We start from the raw sequence: 22,603 nt of genomic DNA, 5'->3' as shown, positions 1-22,603 counted from the left end.
CTATTCCAGACTGAAAAAAAAAAAAAAAAACAAGAAAATACAAACATGGTGTACTGTCTATAAAGTACAGCGGTAAATCTCTATTATAGAAATACAATGTCTACACAATTCTTTGTTTCTTTCCCTCTGAAAGTCTACATTCAGCTATCGATGGTGTGATTACTTAGGAATAGATTTCATATACTTAGTTTCATAGTCAGTGAACTCGGAATTATTATTGTAGTATTGAGGATTGTACTGACTAAAACACTATGTTTATTCCATGTTAAATAATATCATCGTATCTTTGGATTCCATTTATCCTGCTACTGATGTATTCACAGGAGAGGGGAGGTGGGAGGAAAACACAAGATCCATCAGGGTGGAGGAGGAATGTCAGAGGCTGTGGTTCTATTGTACTGCAGCTTGGGTTCTGGAAGAACACATTAATGGACCCAGATGGTTTGAAGCTAACTGAAGGGCTATGTTCTGTACAATTGTCTGTGGTGCTGCATTTTCATTTATGTAAAATTTATTTCCTTCAAGTAATATATTAATTTGGATGAAAATGAAGATGTTAAGGAATTTTCAGAATGGGTCTGTTTAACCCTCATTGGCTTTGTTTTTAGGCACTTAACTCAGAAAAGAAAAGATAGAAAAATACATTTTGGGTTCTCTTCATCTGTACCACGGCACTCTTTGGTTAAGATTTGTCATTTTGTCATATTTGATTCTCTAGACTCCCTGAAAAATCCCCTACTTCATTAGATGGAGTCCGTGTCTCACCATGGCAGTGAAATGTTCCAGCTTTGCATTTAGCTAGGCCGTGGACACATGCCATGGCACTTGCCAGCCAATTGTGTCAGGGGCATCATCTGAATCAGAATTACTTGCATGAAAACAAGGAGTTGCAGATTCTTCCAGTGAAAGTGGAGAGGAGCAAGAGCTGCAGAACATTGCCAGGGTTGAATGTGCCATGGGATGCCATGTGGTGGCTGGTGTCTGGGGTGCTGGTTCTGCAGAAGATAGGGCTTATGGGGGCTGGTGCTGTGGTATAGCAGGTAAGGCTGCCTCCTGCAGTGCCAGCATCCCATATGGTCGCCGGTTGGAGTCCAGCCTGCTCCACTTCCAATCCAGGTGTGCTGTGGCCTGAGAAAGCAGTAGAAAATGGCCCATGTCCTTGGACCCCTGAACCCACATGGGAGACCTGGAAGAAGCTCCTAGCTCCTGGCTTTGGATCAGCTCAGCTCTGGCCATTGCATCCAATTGGGGAGTAAACCAGCAGATGGACGATTCTCTCTCTCTCTCTCTCTGCCTCTCCTCTCTCTGTAATTCTGACTTTCAAATAAATAAATCTTTTTTTTTTAAAAAAGCTTATGCTTAAGGGTAGTGTTCATGGAAAATGTGTGGGACATTTTTCAGCAAGATTTTAGATGAATTTTCCAACCCCTGAACCTCCTAGAGATTAGAATAGACTTCTAACGCACAACTTCCACTTATGCTTAATTAGGTTTTTGTTTTGAATTGTTTTTGATGAAACAGCAAGGAATTCTGAGTTATAGACTTCCTATTTCAGAGACAGAAGAACACTGATGCCTGCATTATAATTAAATAATGCCTATCACCCTTTCTTAAGCAACAAATGATCACAGATTCTCTCTTTGCTGCTAAGTAATGAGCATGGTGATTCTTCCCACCGTAACCACCTTCCCACCTACACTCCCTCCCCTCTTCCTCCTTCCTCTCCTGTTGACATGGAATGCCTTACATAGCTAGGCTGAACTTTTAATCCACTTGGCCCTAGGTGTTCATACATTTCAACTCTGTGTGATTATTCATATGCCCTTTTTATGACAAGGCTTATGTCAGAATGACAAATTATATATTCACCTAATACTGAGAGTCATCAAATTGATTTCTATTTTCTTCTCTCTTAGGCAGTTCTTGAGGGGCAGAAATATTTATTTTGTATATCATGTATTTATTCAACTAAAAGACTGACTGTCAAGATGCTGAGTTTTAGTGTCAAAGCAAATATGTTTCTAGACCCCATGAAGTTTACAGTCTGGCAAGAAAGAGCCATCTACCCAAAGAATATTGTTTAACATAGTAAATGCTGGTGTGAAGTCAGTGGATAAAGATTGAAGCATTCTTAATCTAGCAATAACTCTAATCCCATGATCTCTAATTGAGAGAAGTAATCAGAAACACAGAACTCCATGTTACCCAGTTATCTCTTTGAATTTCTGATTAAAAAATAAAACATATCAAACAACACACAAATACCTAGGAGTGCATAATATTTGTATACTATCTTGATATTAAAAATAAGAACAAATAACCATGAAAAATAGCAACTTTGAATCTCCTTTGTTTTCTAGACAAGTTATAATCCTATGTGGTTGTTTACAGTAAATTATTACAGTAAATTACAGTACATCATTACAGTAAATTATTACAGTAAATAATTACAGTAAATTATTTTTGTAGGTACTCTTCATCTCTCACATTTTCCCATTTGATAAATCAGATTTTAAAAACTGAGACACAAGACAAAAGAAATATCTTTAAGCTAGTATTATATATTGATTGACATTCTAAAAACAGTTATTTATTTATTTGAAAGTCACAGTTACACAGAGAGGAAGGGGAGAGAGAGAGAGAGAGAAGCATCTTCCATCTTTTGGTTCACTCACCAATTGGTCACAATGGCTGGAGCTGTACAGCTCCAATGCCAGCAGCCAGGAGCTTCTTCTGGGTCTCCCACACAGATGCAGCTGCCCAAGGACTTGGGCCATCTTCCACCGCTTTCCCTGGCCATAGCAGAGAGTTGGATCAAATGAGGAGTAGCCGGGTTCAACCTCCACCCATATGGAATGTCAATGCTTTACATGCTATGCCACAGTGCTGGCCCCTTGTTTGGCCTTTAACTTAGACTTTTTTATGATATTAAAAATCACCATGCTTTTCTAAGCTCTTTCCATTCAGTTTCTATTTTGTAAATTCCAGATAATACTGTCCCCAGAATTAATCTAAGGTATAAATGCTATGATATAAGGCATTTAAACCCTTAACCTGTCTCTTTGAATACACAGCTATGTTAGCTCTGTGTCCATTCTTCTGTCTCTGTACTAGATGAATAAAAAGACAGTTTAAAATGATTTGAAAAGAACTATAAGGGGTTGGTGCTGTGCTGCTGCTGCCAATTGGGGAGTGAACCAGCAGATGGTAAACCTCTCTCTCTCTCTCTGTCTCTGCCTCTCCTTCTCTGTAACTCTGACTTCCAAATAAATCAATAAATCTTAAAAGAACTATAAACATCAATAAAACACAAATGAAAATTGTATTCTCAAAACTGGATATTAAACCATGCCTTCTACACCTCTGTTAAAAGCTAAATTCTATCATAGTCATTTATGATTTCTAGGGCCAAAGTAGTAAATAAGATTTTTCTGGAAGAGACAGAGGTTATGAGGGAGCCAGGATTTGGGGTCAGTTAGCAGCAGTGAGTGTCATTCTTTCAGATTTGATTCAGGAAAGGAAGAAAGCAACTGATCCCTGAGATTTTGGTGGGGGGAAGGAAAGGAAGGAGGGACTGAATAAAAGCAAAGGCCCTCTGGTTGTGGGCACCCACCCCTGACTACAGCCTTTGGGAGGGTCAGCTGGTGTCTCTAGGGATGCTGCGGCCTGTACTCCATTTCCCAGAGTTCCCAGGAGCTCGGATGTATTATGCCTTCTGAATGCCTGTGCACATGCGCATGCTGCTGCCATTCCCTGGGGCCTGAGTTGGAACAGAGGGAGTTCATTCCCTGATCAGGGTCAGCCCTGGGGGCTGTGCTTCTCCTTCTCTGGCATTTACTGCATCTCCTGCTCTGCACGTGCGATCCCAGGGAGTTTCCAAGTGCTCACCCCAAGCCTGCCTCCTGCTGCATCTTCCCTCTTCATCCTCCACCTGTGGGTCCCACTTACCAGGGAGTCTCTTCCTGCCACTCCCCGAATCGCTCCCCGTGTGTCCAGAAGAAAGGGTACCTGCTCCAGGGACTTTCTGCTGCAGGTTTGGTATGCAGGAAGGGGCGGGGACACGTGTGGGAGAAGGGTGGGTGCCAGGGAGCCATAGATCATGGCAGCTTCCCCCGAGGTCAGGACTGGGACCCGGGCTGTTCTGTCTCCCACCTCCACTTCCCAGGCTCCCAGTGCCTGGAATCTCTCCTGCAGGACCTCACCCAAACTGTCCCTAATGTGCTTTATTTAGTGGTTACAGGAGAGAGGGGGCAGCATTCTGGGAACATGCACACGCAGGGAAGGAAGGCAGAAAGACTCCAGCTCTCCACAGTTAAATAAGCTGGGTTCCCACTGTGGGTGGTCTCAGAATGCAGTCTGGCCAGGCCTCTTGATGTTTCCTGGGCTGGTTCCTGCAGGGTGGGGCTGGGTGGCCTTCAGCAGGGAGCCTGGGGCAGCAGAGGGGTGGGCAGGAGGATCTGACTAGGATCTGCCCCACTGCTCTCATCCTGCACCTCATCTTCCTGGTGGGGAGCAGTGTGAAGTGTGCATTGATCCCTCTCATATTAATTATCAGATTTTTCCAATGTGGAATTTGAAGCTGTTCCAGAAACCTGGGGTGGGAAAACTCCCTTCTTTCAAACAGGCACAGAGACAGTGGAGGATCCAAGGAGTTTCTATTAATGGCCCTAGGCTCAGCTGGAAGGATTTCCTGAGAATTGTGCATCAAATTCAAGTTTCTTAGCTGTTACAGCATTGGTGGGTTTAAATGGCAGCCTTCATGACTTAGGTCCACATTTCCAATGGTCAGTGGGTCCAGTATGTTTGTAAAAGAGATGCCGGGGACAGATTTATTAGGATAGATTTATGACTGGAGTTTACAGAAGCAGAACTTAGGACATCTTCCCTCCCTAGATAAGATTTCAGTGGGCAGCTGTTTCACTCGTTAATTGTGAGCATCCACTTTTAAAGGTTTGTGTTGGATGTGGTCCACTTCTCTTTCATTGATGATGTATTTGGCTGCTTTTCATTTTCTGTCTTCAGCTATTTCTTCTCCTGTTAGCAAGGCTGTCAACTGTTTTGACCTGCCACTGATCCCTTTGCAAAATAAGAAGGGAACTAAAATTACTGCAAGTCTACTGTGTTGTCAATAACTGGAGCTACTTTTTTAAAGATTTATTTATTCATTTGAAAGAGTTACACAGAGAGAGGAGAGAGAGAGAAAGAGAGAGAGACGTCTTCTGTCCGATGGTTCACTCCCCAATTGGCAGCAACAGCTGGAGCTGTGCCAGTCTGAAGCCAGGAGCTTCTTCTGGGATGAAGCTGTTTTTTAAAATAATTATTTATTTATTTGAAAGGCAGAGTTACAGAGTGGTAGAAACAGAAATCAATGGCTGGAGCTGTTTGGATCCAAAACCAGAAGCCAGGAGCTTTGTCCAGGTCTCATAGGTGGGTGCAGGAGATGAGGGATTTGGGCCATCTTCTACTGTTTCCCCAGGCCACAGCAGAGAACTGGATGGGAAGTGCAGCAGCCAGGATCCCAACCGGCACCCATATAGGATGCTGACACTGCAGGCAGTAGCTTTACCCACTATGCAACAGTGTTGCCCACTAACTGGAGCCCTTTTAATCTGAGTTTGCATAAAGTGGAGAATTACAACATCATAAATACAGATAAGTAACATCTTTTTCTCTGCCCAGTAATTTACAGTTACCCAGTGATCCACTGAGAATCTTACTTTCCACACTGTGTAATTAAGAAGGCCAGTTACTTGTCTTATTTTGGGTTCTGTGGTTAAACCCATGACATTTTTGAAATGGGAGGATATTAGTTCTACAATTTCATAGACTGCTCTGTGGAAGCATCAATAGAAGTTATAACTGTGAGAGTGGTAAGAAAGAAGAGGGGAAGAAATAAGTGCCCCTTACTCCACACAGAGATGTCCACAAATGGAGTAGAAGATGTGCCCTTGAAAACTATGGCTGACTTTCTGGGACAAACTGTGTTTGAGTGCTTCACATGTTCTGATAGAAAGGTGTTGCCACCAGGTTATTAGTATATTTATTTAGTTAGTTTTTAAAAATTTATTTATTTATTTGAAAATCAGAGCTACACAGAGAGAGAAGGAGAGACAGAGAGAGAGAGAGAGAGAGAGAGAGAGATGTCTTCCATCAGGTTCATTTCCCCAGATAATACTACATAATTGTGAACTTTGCTCAGTTCCTGACCTATACCTTTCCTTTAACCTAGTACTTTGCCATGTAGTAGCCCATGAAAACTGCAGACTGCATAAATGAATGAATATTTGGAGGGTTGTGATTTCTTAGAGGAACATCATGAGACAGAAGGAATAAAACAAAACAAAAGTATCCTCCGTATATAGAAGGTATACTGTTTTTCAAGCCACAGAGAAGAGGAAGAAGAAGGAAATAGTGAGACTGGAAAGTTTGTGGCAAAGGAAATAGGCACTGGACAAGAATTTAACAAGCCCATTAGGAAAACATTAAGGTTTCCTTACTTCCATGTAGACTCTGCCCTCTAATGGTGAACAGGGTCCTCTAAACCCACTTGTTGCACAAATGAAAACCCAAGCATTGTCTTCTCCCACAGATGGAGTCTGCTATTGGTTTTGATTTACATTTCCCTAATGGCTAGTGATATTGGGCATGTTCATCTATGTCTTGACAATTGAGATTTCTTCTTCTGAGAAACATCTATTCTGATCATTGCCCATTTCTTACGTGTACATTTTGCTTCTTGTTTGGAGTTTTTCCAGTTCTATATATGTATGTTCTGGCTATCAATCTTTTGTCATAGTCAGAGTTTTCAATGTTTCCTGCCATTCCATCCATTGTATCTTCACTCTGTTGATTACTTTGTTGTGAAGATGTATCTTAATTTGATATGCTCAAATTTGTATATTTTATTTTTGTTACTTGTGCTTTTGGAATCTTACGCAAACTGTTGTCTCTGCTAATGTTTTACAGTTTCTCATATGTTTACTTAGGTTTTGGTTTTTTTTTTAACATACATAATTTTATTACAAAATTTTTTTAAAAAAACAACACAGAATGCAACATCCTAACAAAAAATCCAAATTTACAAATGATACTAATTCCTACAACTTTGCTGTGCTACCATACACAAGTCAAGAAATTAAAGAAACCATTAAATATTTAGGAACATTCAACATCAGAAGCTTTAAAATCTAACTGTATGTAGTAGCCCCTCAAAAAGCTACAACCTGCATTTTTTAAAAAAAGTATTTTCTCTACAAAGAATCTTATCAGCTATACAAAAATCTGTACAGTTTTTTTATACTGAAGCTAATATTGAGCTGCACTTGAATTCACATTCTTAGCAAAACAACTGCCTGAGCACACACGCACACTCCACACTCATCATTACAGGATAGCCATTTATTCTTCATCTTCATCCTCTTCCTCATCATCTTCTTCTTCTTCTTCCTCTTCTTCCTCCACATCTTCAGGTTCATTCTTCTTCTTTGAGCCTGTGGGCCTACCAGGGCCCTTCTTTCCCGCTTCACTTTTGCCCTTGGCACGGTATGCAGCAATATCCTTTTCATATTTCTCCTTTAGCTTAGCTGCTTTCTGTTCATATGGTTGTTTATCTTTGGCTGAGTGTTCAGACCACATCTCACCCAATTTTTTTGCAGTGTCCCCAATGGACAGGCCAGGGTGTTCACTTTTGATCTTTGGGCGATGTTCAGAGCAAAAGAGAAAGAAGGCAGATGGTGGTCTTTTAGGAGCATTGGGATCCTTTTTCTTTCCCTTCTTATCACCCTTGGGAGGAACGTAATTTTTCATCTCCCTGTCATAACGAGCTTTATCACTTTTTGCCATATCTTCAAACTTGGACTTTTCCTTTGCAGACATGGTCTTCCATCTCTCCGAGCATTTCTTAGAGAATTCTGCGAAATTGACCGAAGAGTCAGGGTGTTTCTTCTTGTGCTCTTCCCGGCACGTCTGCACGAAGAAGGCATAGGAGGACATTTTGCCCCTCGGCTTGTTGGGGTCTCCTTTACCCATGACGACGGAACGGTGGCCACCTGGTGTGAGTTGTTCCTCAGACTCCCGCAGAGCGGCCAGATCTGACAGCATTGCTTCCTTTCCTCAGCTCCGGCGTGAACTCAGGATGTGAGGGCGATCTGGCTGCGACATCTGTCACCCCATTGATCGCCAGGGTTGCTTCGGCTGATCTGGCTGGCTAGGCGGGTGTCCCCTTCCTCCCTCACCACTCCATGTGCGTCCCTCCCGAAGCTGCGTGCTGGGTCGAAGAGGACGACCTTCCCCGCTAGAGGAGGACCGGTCTTCGGTCAAGGGTATACGAGTAGCTGCGCTCCCCTGCTAGAACCTCAAAACAAGCTCTCAAGGTTTTGGTTTTATATTTAGACTTTTAATTCACCTTGAGTTGCTTTTACATAGTGTATGAGGTGTTGGGGTATCTTTTCAGGCTTCTACATATGGATAATCACTTTCCTTTAAACCATTTGCTAAGGGGATTCTTCTTTCTCCTGTTTGTTTTCTTTCCTTTATTAAATAGGGGTTGGCTGTAGAAAAGTCAGTTTATTTCAGCTGCCTATTTTTTCCATTGAACTATGTGTCTGTTTTTCCAACAGTGCTAACACTGCTTCTATTTTTTTTAAGATTTCTTTATTTGAAAGGCCAGATGCTTCTTCCAAGTCTCTCATGTGGGTGCCAGCACCCAAGAACATGGTCCATCTTCCACCAATTTCCCAGGTGCATTAGTAGGGAGCTGGATTGGAAGTGGAGAACCTGGTCTTCTAGCAACAACATATGGGATGCATGCACAGCAGGACAAGGCATTAACCTACTAAACCACAGCATCAAACCCTTCCTTATTTACTTCTGCTGTGATCTTTCATTATTCACTTTTCTACTGCACCACAACTTGACTCATTCCTGTTTTTTTTTTTTTTTTTCTGGGTCCTGGAGGATGGTATTAGGTTGCTTCTGGGATATCTTTTTTATGTTAGTAGATACTTGGTAATCTAAAATCATAGTTTTTACTTTCTATATTTCTCTGCTAATCACGAGGACCTTCTAGATGACAGCAGAAAATGCTAGCAGAAATGAGGATATATTAATTTGCTAAGAAAATACCACAGAGAATATGATGTAAATCATGGAATTTTACTTCTCAGAGTTGTAGAGCTTGAAAATATCAGATCAAGGTGCTAATAGGCTCGATTTTTCCAGAAGCCCTTCTCTGATGTGACAGACACATCTATCATTTGATCTGCTTAAAAGCACTTTCTTCAGGTAGAGTTATGTTGGTGGTTAGCACTTCAGTGTTTGAGTTTTAGGGAGGCACATTTCAGTCCACAACAGCAATGGGGCCCTGTGGTCTACTTCAATGACAGCCATCTCTGCGGAGGATAGAAAGTTTGAAATCAGCATTAGGATTTCTCACATTATTACTGTCAGTGCTATCTCCATCAAATGTGCATTCATGTACACACAAACAAAACTACCTGTACACATAAACACATTCAACAGTGGAAATGCCTGATGGTTGTGTACAGGTAACATCAATATAATAATCCATAAGAGGGCCTATTAGCAGACATTAAAAGAGAATTAGAAAGAATGACAACAAAATCTGCAGTTACCTATATTTATGTCTATATGTATGATATTCAGTATTTATAGTTGCTAAAAGATGAAAACTGATGTGTGGAAATAAAAGCTAAACCTTACCTTGCAATATTGCAGCCTAGTCTACATGAAAGATGTCTTCCTAAAACCTTTCCCTGGGCCCACCCTGTGGCATAGTAGATTAAGCATCCACCTGCAGCACCAGCATCCCACATGGGCACCAGTTTGAGTCCCTGCTCCTGCACTTCCAATCCAGCTCTTTGCTAATGGCCTAGGAATGCAGTGGAATATGCCCTGAGTGCTTGGGCCCCTGCACCCATGTGAGAGACCTGGAGGAAGCTGCTGACTCCTGGCTTCTGGCACCTGGCTTCAGATTGGCCCAGCTCCAGCCATTCTGACCATTTAGGGGTGAACCAGTGGATAGCAGACCTCTCTTTCTCTTCCTCTCTATATCTGTCACTCTGCCTCACAATAAATAAATACATTTTTTAAAAACCTTTCCCTTTTTAAATTTCTTAATTGTTTTAAAGATTTATTTATTTATTTATTTACAAGTCGAGTTACAGACAGAGAGGAGAGCCAGAGAGAAAGAGAGAGGTCTTCCATCTGATGTTCACTCCCTAATTGATTGCAACTGCCAGAGCTGTGCTGATCCGAAGCCAGGAGCCAGGAGCTAGTTCCAGGTCTCCCAGATTGGTACAGGGGCCCAAGGACTTGGGCCATCTTCTACTACTTTGCCAGGCCATAGCAGAGAGCAGGATCAGAAGTGGAGCAGCTGAGTATTGAACCGGCCCCCATATGGGATGCTGGCACTTCAGTCCAGGGTGTTAACCTGCTCCACCACAGCACCAGTCCAACATTTTAAATTTCTGATACTCTAAAGTAGCAAAGGACTGCATTACATCTAGGAAAGATGTATTTAAAAATTATAAATCTAGTGCATTTTAGCAGAAGTCCTAACAAATACTTCTGATTTTCTCAACATTATGTATAAATAAATGATAGAATGAGTCATTGTCAGATTAATAGAAGGAGTTTGAGAGGATTGTCTCTCTTTCAATTGTGTTGAATAGTTTGAGAAGCATTAGTTCTTTAAAAGACTTGTAGAATTCAATAGTGAGGCTGTCTGATCCTGGACTTTTCTTTCTTGGGAGGGTCTTTATTACTCATCCAATCTCTGTCTTGGTTTTTGATTTGTTTAGCTTTTCTATGTGTCTTCATGACTCAATTTTGGTATATTGTGTATGTCCAGGAATCTGTTGATTTTTCCTCTAGGTTTTCCAATTTGTTAACCATCACAACAGATGCCCGCATCATATATTGCAGTGCTAATCTGAGTTTTGGGTACTCCACTTCCAAATCAGTTTCATGTTAATATCCCTGGGAAGAAATGGATAATAGCTCAAATTCTTTCCTTCTTGTCATCTAATTTGGAGAACTGTAACCTCAATGGGGACTTGAAACCTGGTCTTGCACAGTTGTAGCCACATAGAAAGTGAACCAGCAGATGGGATATCTCTCTGCTTCTCTTTCCTTCTCTCTTTGTCTCTGTGTCTCTCTGCCATTTTTTATCATATTAAAATATTTAATTACTTATTTGAAAGAGTTACAGAGAGAGGGAGAGACAGAAATCTTCCACCACCTAATTCATTTTTGAGATGACTTTAATAGCCAGAGTGTGGCCAGGTTGAAGCCAGGAGCTTTTCCTCCGATGTGCGTGGCAGCATCCCAGCACTTGGGCCAACTTTCCCTGCTTTTTCAGTCCATTGGTAAGGAGCTGGATCAGAAATGGAATAGCTGGTACTTGAACTGGTGCACATACAGGATGCCAATATAACAGATTGCGGATTTGTCCACTGCACCACAACCACCAGCTCCTCTTTCTGCCTTTCCAATAAATAAATCTTTTGAAAAAGAATTTAAGGTAGTAAAAGTTATCATGACTGAGCAATGGCAAATTTATTGAAGTGATCGACTTTCTTAAAGGTCTATTTATGAATTTGAAAGGCAGCACTAGAAAGAGAGAGTGGGAGAGATGGATCTTCCTCCTGGTTTGTTCACTCCTCAAATGGCTGCAATGACTGTGGCTAGGCCAGACTGATATCAGGAGCCAGGGGCTTCTTCCAGGTCTCTCACATGGGTGCAGGAGCCCCAATATTTGAGTCACCCTGTGCTGCTTTTCCAGACACATTAGCAGGGAACTGGATCCGTTTGGAGCATTAATGTCTATGATACTCTCCTTGCAGTTGAAGGATTTAGAATCCATTTCAATTATGGGTGGGCCAAGTACAACAGCTCCCAATTGTCCAAGGTTTGGATTAGATGGGTTCTGAGAAATTTTGTTAAAATAGTTATTAATCATAACTCTCAGTTTAAGCTTTTCTTACCAAATTTTCATGTTTGCTGATGTTTATATCTATGGGAAAATTGGGTCTCTGGATTGCAACCAATGAAAGCATCCAGACTAACAGTAATAAGGTCAACAGTCAGCAGAATGATGTCCAGCTGAACTGAAATAGCTTTTCTTATTTGGTAGAGGGGTTACCTCCTGCATTATACTGACATGCTGACATAGACAGTAGATATTGGAGCCTGTCTCTTTTGCCAAATGGAGAATGCCGCATTTTGATCCATCATATATATATTTATATATTATAATATATATTATATATTTCTATACATAATATAGAATTACATATAATTATCATAAATATATAATATATAATTATATATACATATTATATATGAATTTATTTATATATAAATATATAATTATTTCTGATCCAGCTCCATACCAATGGATTGAAAAAGCAGTGAAAGATGGTCCAAGTGCCTGGGTTGCTGCCACACACATTGGAGGAGGAGCTCCTGGCTTCAACCTGGCCACACTCTGGCTATTGAAGTCATCTCAATAATATATATATATGTATAATATATATAATAGTTATAATAAATTATATAATATTATCTGTTTATAATTATTATACATTATATAATATATTATATGATAAAGCATAATATATTTTATATATGAATATATTTATATACATAAATATATATAAATAAATGTAAATATATATATATAGAATTTATTTACGTATTTGACAGGGGTACTTACAGACAGTGAGAGGAAGAGACAGAGAAAGGTCTTCCATATGCTCATTTACTCCCCTAATGACTGCAATGTCTGCAGCTGGGCCAATCTGAGCTAGGAGCTTCCAGGTCTCCCACATTTTGGCAGGGACCAAAGCACTTGGAACAGCTTCTACTGCTTTCCCAGGCTATTGCAGAGAGCTGGATGGGAAAAGGAGAAATGGGGACTAGAACTGGTGCTCATATGGGGTGCCAGCACTGCAGGTAAAGGATTACACCACTTCACCACAGTGCTGGCCCCAGTCTATCCTTTATTAAGGAGATCTCAGTAATCATGTTCAGGTATTGCTGTCCTATATTCATGGCCAAAGTCTTAGCAGGCAACATGGTTTGGAGAATCGTAAGCACAAGGTGTGTAGGAGACTTCATTTCTCATACAGCACAGTTAATAACAAGGTTCCAAGAGGGGAAATTACTTGCATCATAGTCTTTGAGAACTAATGGACATCACAGGTGATCTAAAGAATTTAGAAGGTTTGTGAGCCCCTAGAGTGAAAAAGTCACTGGGAGCACAAGGACAGTGCCTAGAGTTTATTTTGATGGATTTTAGCCCCTTTCATTGGAGGGAGGCCCAAAGAAGCTGGACTGAATAGTAAACCTCAGAAGTGTCTTTTCAATGTGAAGGCAAACTGAGACTGAGGGGTTTTTGGAAAAACGTTGAACAAAAGACATTTCCCACACTTGGTTAAGACACATCATTTATCTACTGATTTTCATCAGATCTGTTAACATTAGGTATAAGGTACAGTGGACATGGTGGATGACATATAGCAATATGATTTTAGTAATATATCATGAGGTGCTTTTTTTAAATGGATTTAGCAGGTAAAATTGGGCTACCTAATGGGATGTAGCTGGAATAATCACCTTTTTGTTAAATAAATCTGAGGTAATAAATGTTAGTGTATGAAGACATTGAGTTTTCTTTTATTGGGCCTTCTTGGTTATTTTGATCTGGGATCTGCGAATTCTCATTTTCTTTATTTTATTCCTCATCATGTCGGACCAACTCTGCTGCTTTGGGGATTTTTTTAGTACATCTGACATTTGGACATTTAGACAATAGTATAGTTAAAATGAGATGTACCAAGTAAAGTATTTATTTTTATTCTGATACATATTTTGGAATTCTTCTAAAATTCCTATTGAGTATCCTTGTTAAATTTAGTTGCATCCCAGGTTAAGACTTATTGGAGGCAGGCTCCATGGCTCAATAAGCTAATCCTCCACCTGCAGTGCAGGCACACCAAGTTCTAGTCCTGGTGGGAGAGCCAGATTCTGTCCCAGTTGCTCCACTTCCAGTCCAGCTCTCTGCTATGGCCCAGGAGTGCAATGGAGGATGGCCAAAGTGCTTGGGCCCCGTACCTGCATGGGAGACCAGGAGGAAGCACTTGGCTCCTGGCTTTGGATCAGCGCCATGTGCCAGCCGCAGCACACTGGCGGCAGCGGTCACTAGGGGGTAAACCAACAGAAAAAGGAAGACCTTTCTCTCTGTCTCTCTCACTGTCCACTCTGCCTGTCAAAATAAAAAATAATTTTTATAAAAAGACTTATTGGAGCCACTTTAGTGATTATACCCATGAAACTTTGTTAATAAATGCAAATAGAACCTGGGAAAATTGATGTATATCTTATGCTGTAGAGTCTTAAGATTGAACATCTTTTTTTTTATCTTTTATTTAATGAATATAAATTTCCAAAGTACGACTCATGTGTTACAATGGCTTCCCCCCCCATACCGTCCCTCCCACCCACAACCCTCCCCTTTCCCACTCCCTCTCCCCTTCCATTCACATCAAGATTCATTTTTGATTATCTTAATATACAGAAGATCAGCTTAGTATACCTTAAGTAAGTATTTCAACAGTTTGCTCCCACACAGAAACATAAAGTGAAAAATAATAGATGATTTTTTTTAAATGATGATGAAATCAGATCTGACCTATTGTCATGTTTAATCCCAGTGAGAGTCAAGTTGGGAATTGATAATTTCTTTCTTTTTTTTTTTTTTTTTTTTTTTTTACAGAAGATCAGTTTAGTGTACATTAAGTAAAGATTTCAGTCGTTTGCACCCCCATAGAAACACAAAGTGAAATATACTGTTTGAGTACTCGTTATAGCATTAAGCCTCAGTGTACAGCATGTTAAGGACAGAGATCCTACATGAGGAGTAAGTGCACAGTGACTCCTGTTGTTGACTTTACCAATTGACACTCCTGTTTATGGCATCAGTAATCTCCCTATGCACCAGTTATGAGTTTCCAAGGCTATGGAAGCCCCTTGAGTTCTCCGACTCTTATCTTGTTTAGACACGGTCATAGTCAAAGTGGAGGTTCTCTCCTCCCTTCAGAGAAAGGCACCTCCCTCTTTGAAGACCTGTTCTTTCCACTGGGATCTCACTCACAGAGATCTTTTTGCCAGAGTGTCTTGGCTTTCCATGCCTGAAATACTCTCATGGGCTTTTCAGCCAGATCTGAGTGCCTTTAGGGCTGATTCTGAGGCCAGAGTGCTATTTAGGACATCCGCCATTCTATGAGTCTGCTGAGTATCTCACTTCCCATGTTGAATCACTCTCCCCTTTATTTATTCTATCGGTTGGTGTTAGCAGATACTAGACTTGTTTTTGTGCTCCCTTTGACTCTTAGTCCTTTCATTATGATCAATTTGAAATTGATCACTGGGAATAGTGAGATGGCATTGGCACATGCCACCTTGATGGGATTGAATTGGAATCCCCTGGTATGTTTCCAACTCTACCAATTGGGGCAAGTCAGCCCGAGCATGCCCCAAATTATACATCTCTTCCCTCTCTTATTCCCACTCTTATGTTTAACAGGGATCACATTTCAGTTAATTTTCAACACTTAAGAATAACTGTGTGATAATTACAGAATTAAACCAGTCATATTAAGTAGAACAGACAAAAAAAAATACTATGAGGGATAATGTATTAAGTTGTCCATTAGCAGTCAGGGCTATGCTGATCAAGTTGAACATCTTTTTTTAATCTTTTTTAATTATATAATTTAAAAACAAATTTTAGATTTTTTTTTACTTTACTAAGTCACAGCTCTGGCCCCATTAATATGACTTAACAATGTTTTTTCCTCTCAGACTTATCTCTATTGTTTCAGTTAACTGCATGCCTTTTCTTTACATTCAGATTCCCTCAGCTGTCAAAGCTTATTCATCTTAATTCTGTTGTTCCTATTTCCCTCCCTTTTATTCTGTCCCTAGGCTAATTGAGGTCATGATTCTCCATTCCTTCTGTGTGGTGTCACAGTAGGATTGAAGTGTTCTTTTTCTCTTCTGATTTCTAAAGAAAGAAATTATGTATTCCCCCAGTTTAGATATTTTAATAATGCACTCTAAAACAAAGGTTAAATGTTCTTAATTTGACAAGAATTTTCGGGGCCAGTGGTGTGGCATAGTGGGTAGAGCCACCACTTGCAGTGCTGGCAGCTCATATGGATCCAGATCTCTGCTATAGCCTGGGAAAGCAGTAGAAGATGGCCCAAGTCCTGGGCCCCTGCACCCATGTGGGAGACCTGGAAGAAGCTCCTTGCTCCTGGCTTTGGATTGGCACAACTCTGGCCATTGCAGCCAACTGGGGAGAGAACCAGTGGATGGAAGACCCCTCTCTCTTCTCTGCCTCTCTCTGTGCAACTCTGACTTTCAAATAAATAAATAAATCTTTTAAAAACGAATTTTTTTCTAATTTTAGATTTGTTCTCCTTCATTGCCACTTCAGGGTGTGTGTAAAGAGTGCATATCCAGTTTTTCTATTTTGGATTTTTGGGATTTTCTATTAGCTCTGCTGTGTATTCATTTTTCTTGAGCATTGGTGATATCTTCTCCTTAGTTGTATTAAGAGAGAGAGCAATAGCCCTCATGTCTTTTTAGGTAAGTAAGACATATTAAAAACAGAGCATTCAGTATACATTCATAGTATTTTGACTTGTTCAATTGATTTTCCTGACCTCCCTTGGATATTCTTGGTCTTTGCTGTACAACTTTCTATACTCATTAATTCTTTGATATTCCCAAATCCAGAAAATGAATGACTCAACAGCTGTGTTCCTGTATTTGCTGGGACTCAGGGTAAGAAGCAAAGTGGAGGTGTTCAGGAATCTAAAGGTACATGCTACATAGCAAAGCACATCATTTCCTATACAAAGTGACTGGGAAATCCAGAATCTTTTGCACACATATTGGATCCTGAACTATTACTGGACTATTCAGTAAGATTTTAATGTATTTATTTTCTGTGTGTGTGTTTGTATTTCTAAACAAACTCTGCTGGGCTACTTAACATTAACATGTATTGCAGAATTCTTTCATCAGTTTTTACTTTTAAAAAGTTTCTTTTTCAGTTTTATGGGAGAGGGTAGAAGTTTTCTGCTATGTAACTGAAAATTCATTCATTCATTAAAGTTAAAAATATTTGTTGCAAATTGGTAGAATACTATTAATTCTCATGTGATTTACATGAAACTAAATACATTCTCTATTTCGTTTTGCTTAAAATTTCTGCATGTGTGGACTTCTTTTTTCCTTCTTGCCCCAAATCCCTTTGTGTATTGGGATGGCAAATGGGTTTTACACTGGAGAAAACATGTTATTTTGGCAAAGAAGTACTTAGCCTTCCTGCTTCAAGTATTCAAATATTGCATTGGAAATCAGTATATTTGTTTACTGTACAAATGTCCTTCATACAATTTTGTAATCTTCTGGGATGGGAGAGGAAGCAGGAAATAGGAGGATTATGGGTGGGAGGGATGTTTTGGGGGAGGGGAAGCCACTGTAATCCAAAAGCTGTACTTTGGAAATTTATATTTATTAAAAAAATTAAACAATTTTGTAATCTTCATCTTCCTTTTTATTTCATCCTTTTTAAAAAAAGATTCATTTATTTTACTTGAAACTCAGAGTTACACAGAGAAGGAGAGAGAGAGAGAGAGAGCAGTCTTCCAACCGCTGGTTCACTCCCCATTTGGCCACAATGGCTGGAGCTCTGCCAATCCAAAGCCAGGAGCCAGCAGCTTCTTTTGGGTCTCCTATGCAGGTGCAGGAGCCCAAGGGCCTGGGCCATCCTCTACTGCTGGATAGTAAGTCTTACTTGCCTAAAAAGATGGATAGTAATTTGAGTAGCCAGGACTTGAACTGGCACCCAATTGGAATGTCAGCACTGCAAGCCACAGCTCTACTTGCTACTCCACATCATCGGCCCCCTAAATTCTTATGAGTATTGCTACACGATTGGAATTTATAATTGATAATGCTGAACAATTGAAACTGTCTTATTTACAATTGTAGGACTGGATATGGCAGTTTTACTTGAAGTAAAGTATGTAGCCTGCTTATTGTATGATTTTCGGAAAAGCATGTATTTATATATAACAGCAGATCTGTTAATCATTTAAAAGTGAATTGTCATGATTACCCAGATGTAAGGAATGCAATATGTGCTAATGAGTTAGCAGTCACAGAGATTTAGAATTAGAGGGATTTTAGAACTTTTTCAATACTGCAGTTTTTATGAAAAACTAATAATTTTTTTATTTGACAGGTAGAGTTATATACAGTGAGAAATCAGAAAGGTCTTCCTTCCATTGGTTCAGTCCCCAAATGGCTGCCACAGTTGGAGCTGTGCCCATCCAAAGCCAGGAGTCAGGTGCTTTCTCCTGGTCTCCCATCCGGGTGCAGGGCCCAAGCACTTGGGCCATCCTCCACTGCCTTCCCGGGCCATAGCAGAAAGCTGGACTGAAAGAGGAGCAACCAGGACTAGAACACTTTGCCCATAAGGGATACCAGCACCACAGGTGGAGAATTAACCAAGTGAGCCACGGCGCTGGCCCCCGATAAATTTACTCTTAACAAAATATCAAAATATCTTATTCAGTATAAAGTTAGTAGTGAAAAGAGACTACCTTGTTGAACACAGAAATTTGAGATTATATTTCTTGGTATTAATTTGCATCTTAAGGCTTATTGCCTAGTTTATTTCAATATTTCAATCTAATATTACTAATAATATCTTGTACTTAGTGGTTCACTGTGTGCCAGACAATATTCTTTTGATTTTTTAAAAGATTTATTTATTTATTTATTTGGAAGTCAGAGTTACACAGATATTGAACAAGAGGAAGAGAGAGAGAGAGGTCCTCCATCTGCTGGTTCACTCCCCAGATGGCCTAAAAGGTCAGAGATATGCCAATCTGAAACCAGGAGCCAGGACCTCTTCAGGGTCTCCCATGCAGATTCAGGGGCCCAAGGACTTGGGCCAACTTCCTACTGCTCTCCCAGGCTATAGCAGACAGCTGAATGGAAAGTGGAGCAGCCTGGACTTGAACCGGCCTCCATATGGGATGCCCCCACTGCATGCAGTGGCTTTACTAGCTACACCACAGCACTGGCCTCAAGACAATGCTCTAAAATGATGCATTAATTATTCCCAAATATTGAAAAGTGGCAGGGTACACATTTGAATGTGTTGTTTTGTACTAGTTGTAGAAACAGTTTAAAATATATTTATATTTAAAAATGTAAGCTTTGATCTAAAGGTTTACTTTCCCTTAAGGTGCCTGTTTGGAAACTGAGAGATCATTGAAGTCTCAAGATAGAGTACAACTGATCTTATCCAAGCCTCCTTTATCACATGAGGATGCTAAATGCCAAGCCCAGAGAAGTAAAGTGAACTGTTCAAGGTCACATAGGTAAGTTGTGGCAGGGATAATTCTGTATTAGCATTAGGTATCCTGATACATAGGCCACTGTTCTGTCAATTTTGTACTCCTTCTGGAGTTAAAGATTCTAAGTTGTGGAAAATTGAATTTGGAAATTTAGTGGTTGCTATGTTGTTATGGTGAGAAATTTCTGTGTATAGCTATGAGTTGCTTAAATTTTATTCAATATATTTTTCTTGTATGTTTGCTATTTATTTGAAATGTATAACAAGTAGCTTCATCTATTTGCCAAAAGAATTTTTTAAAGATTTATTTATATTATTTGAAAGTCAGAATTACACAGAGAGAGAAGGACAGGCAGAGAGAGTGGTCTTCCATTCACTGGTTCACTCCACAGTTGGCCTCCATGGCTGGAGCTGTGCTGACTGGAAGGCAGGAGCCAGGAGCCTCTTCCTGGTCTCCTATGCAGGTGCAGGGGCCCAAGGACTTGCACCATTTTATAATGCTATCCCAGGCCCTAGCAGAGAGCTGGATAGGAAGTGGAGCAGCCAGGTCTTGAACTGATGCCCCTATGGAATACCAGCACTGCAGGTGGCAGCCTCACCCACTATGCCACAGTGCCAGCCCTTGCCAAAAGAATTTATAGAAGCTATTCCATATATACACTTAACAATTATTTAGTTACTTGACACGAACTATCCCTGCATATTTGAAAATTTTGAATGGTATCACTTGGGTTTTAAGAATGTTATATTTTAGGTCTCTTAATATTTTTAGTGATGATGTTTTAAAGGCCCTTTCTGCTTTATGAAAAATGATAAGGATTTTGTTTTACAATGGCCATAGTATTACTACTTAAAGCAATAGATTAAATAACACTTTTAAACAAAGTCATTTAATACTGAATTCTAACACACTGGTATATTTTAAAGTGAGAAACCGGATTTCTTTCAGATATTCTAAAGAAGAATGATAATCAAAATTGAAGACATCTACAGTTTTTAATCCCTTGTTTTAAATATTGGTCATAATGGTCCAATTTTGAGTTTAATTTTAATTAGCTTTTAAATGATTCAATATGTTTTATAGAAAAAATTCGGAGAACATAATTATATACTCAACCTCCCTCCCTTCTTTTTCCTTCTTTGTCATTTTTTTTAGCTTATGGAATGACATTTTCAGTTTACATTACATTAAAAAGGGTTGTTGAATCAAGGGACAAATTTAACAGGCAAAAAGCAAAAAGATCCTAATTTAGAGGGAATACAGACAATGGCTCTAAACAATATTTGAATATCACATCTAAACAATATTTGAATAAATTGATAAATATTTTAATTTCTCCTACTAAAATGCTCAAAGTCTTTAATTATTTATCAAATATTAGTGCAAAAATATGGATTTAAATGATCCCAAAAAGTGATGAATTTTTGTGTAATAAAGTCCAATTTTTGTCAAGGCTTTTTGACAGTCTCACAGAAAACTTATGTTTGTGAATGGGAAGAATAATACCAAAATATCCATACTACCAAAAGCAATTTGCAAATTCAATGCAATTCCAATCAACATACCAACGATGTTCTTCTCAGAGCTAGAAAAAATGATGCTAAAATTCATATAGAAACATGAGAGATGCTTAACATCTAAAGCAATATTATAAAGCAAAAAAAAGCTGGAGACATCACACCATATTTTAAGACATATTACAGGGGTCAGCACTATGACAAAGCAGGTAAAGTCACCGTCTGCAGTGCCGGCATCTCATATGGGTGCCAGTATGTTTCCCAGCTGCTCCACTTCTTATACCCCTCTCTGGTATAGCCTGAGAAAAAAGTAGAAAATGGCCAAAGTCTTTGGGCCCCTGCACCTGCATAGAGACCTGGAAGAAGCTCCTGACACTTGGATTCAGATCAACAGAGCTCCGGCCATTGTGGCCATTTGGGGAGTAAACCAGTGGATGGAAGACCTCTCTCTCTCTCTGCCTCTACCTCTCTGTAACTCTGCCTTTCAAATAAATATACTGCAAAAAAAAAAAAGAAGAAGTGTTAGCACTGATATAATAACAGACACATAGTTCAATGGAAAAGACTTGGTAGCATAGAAATAAACCCAAATTTCTACCAGCAACTCATATTTACCAAAGGAACTAAAATGAACTGGAGAAAGAAGAATCTCTTTCACAAGTGGTGCAGAGGAACTTGATTATCCATATGTAGAAGCCTGAAAAGAGACTCCAACATCTCTTACACTATGTGAAAGTGAACTCACAGTGAATTAAAATGTAATCATAAGACCCAAACCCAAGTAAACATAGGGAAACTCTAAATATTGTCAACACACAATAGCTTTTGGGTAAGATTCCAATAGCAATAGTCACAAAAATAAAAACAGAGACATTTGAGTATATCCAACTAAGATACTTCTTCACAACAAAGTAAACATCAGAGTGTAGATACAATGAACAGATGGCAGGAAAAATTAAAACTCTGAATGTTTACAGATTTCCAGAACATTTACATGAATTGGAAAAACTCCAAAAAATACAGTGAAGAAACAGGCAAGGATCTGAATAGACATTTCTCAGAAGAAATGTAAATGGTCAAAACATGTGAATATGCCTGATGTCACTAGCCATTATGTAAATATAAATCAGAACACCATATCAGTCTCCAACACCTGTGGGAGAATACAACACTCAGGTGTTTGTGTGTGCAGCAAGTGGGTTTAGAGGACCCTGTTCACCTCTGGAGAGCAGAGTCTACAGGGAGGTAAAGAAACCTTACTGCGCAGGGGCATGCTAATCTTCTCTGTATCGTTCCAATTTTAGTATATGTGCTGCCGAAGCGAGCACATGTGCTGCCGAAGCGAGAAAGAGATGAAAAGAATTTATCTCAGCTAGCCACTAATATTCAAGAAACAAGGTCTTCAGGAAAGCCAACTCAACTGACATTTTCATGTCATTGTTAAATAAAGGAAAAATTATCTAGGTTCAGCAATACGTAGTTTATAAGAGAAAGACTACAGAGTAATTTCCTTGGCATAGAAATAACTTCGTCTTTTTTTTTTTTTATCTATGAGGGCTTGCTATCACCACCACACACCCACATCCCATATACAAATGCCTGGCTTGAGTGGTAGCTTCTCTG

The 22,603-nt window shown here is 39.7% G+C and overlaps 2 pseudogenes; both read right to left on the bottom strand.

The window, feature by feature from the left end:
- Positions 1-7,274: 7,274 nt before the first annotated feature.
- Positions 7,275-8,037, bottom strand: LOC100339690 (high mobility group protein B2 pseudogene; annotated as a pseudogene).
- A 14,203-nt stretch (positions 8,038-22,240) lies between these two features.
- Positions 22,241-22,308, bottom strand: LOC138847167 (U6 spliceosomal RNA; annotated as a pseudogene).
- Between the last annotated feature and the right edge of the window lie 295 nt (positions 22,309-22,603).

The sequence above is a fragment of the Oryctolagus cuniculus genome, chromosome 19 (assembly GCF_964237555.1).
Source record: "Oryctolagus cuniculus chromosome 19, mOryCun1.1, whole genome shotgun sequence".
Lineage (NCBI taxonomy): Eukaryota > Metazoa > Chordata > Mammalia > Lagomorpha > Leporidae > Oryctolagus > Oryctolagus cuniculus.
This window is presented reverse-complemented; position numbering and strand designations above follow the sequence as displayed.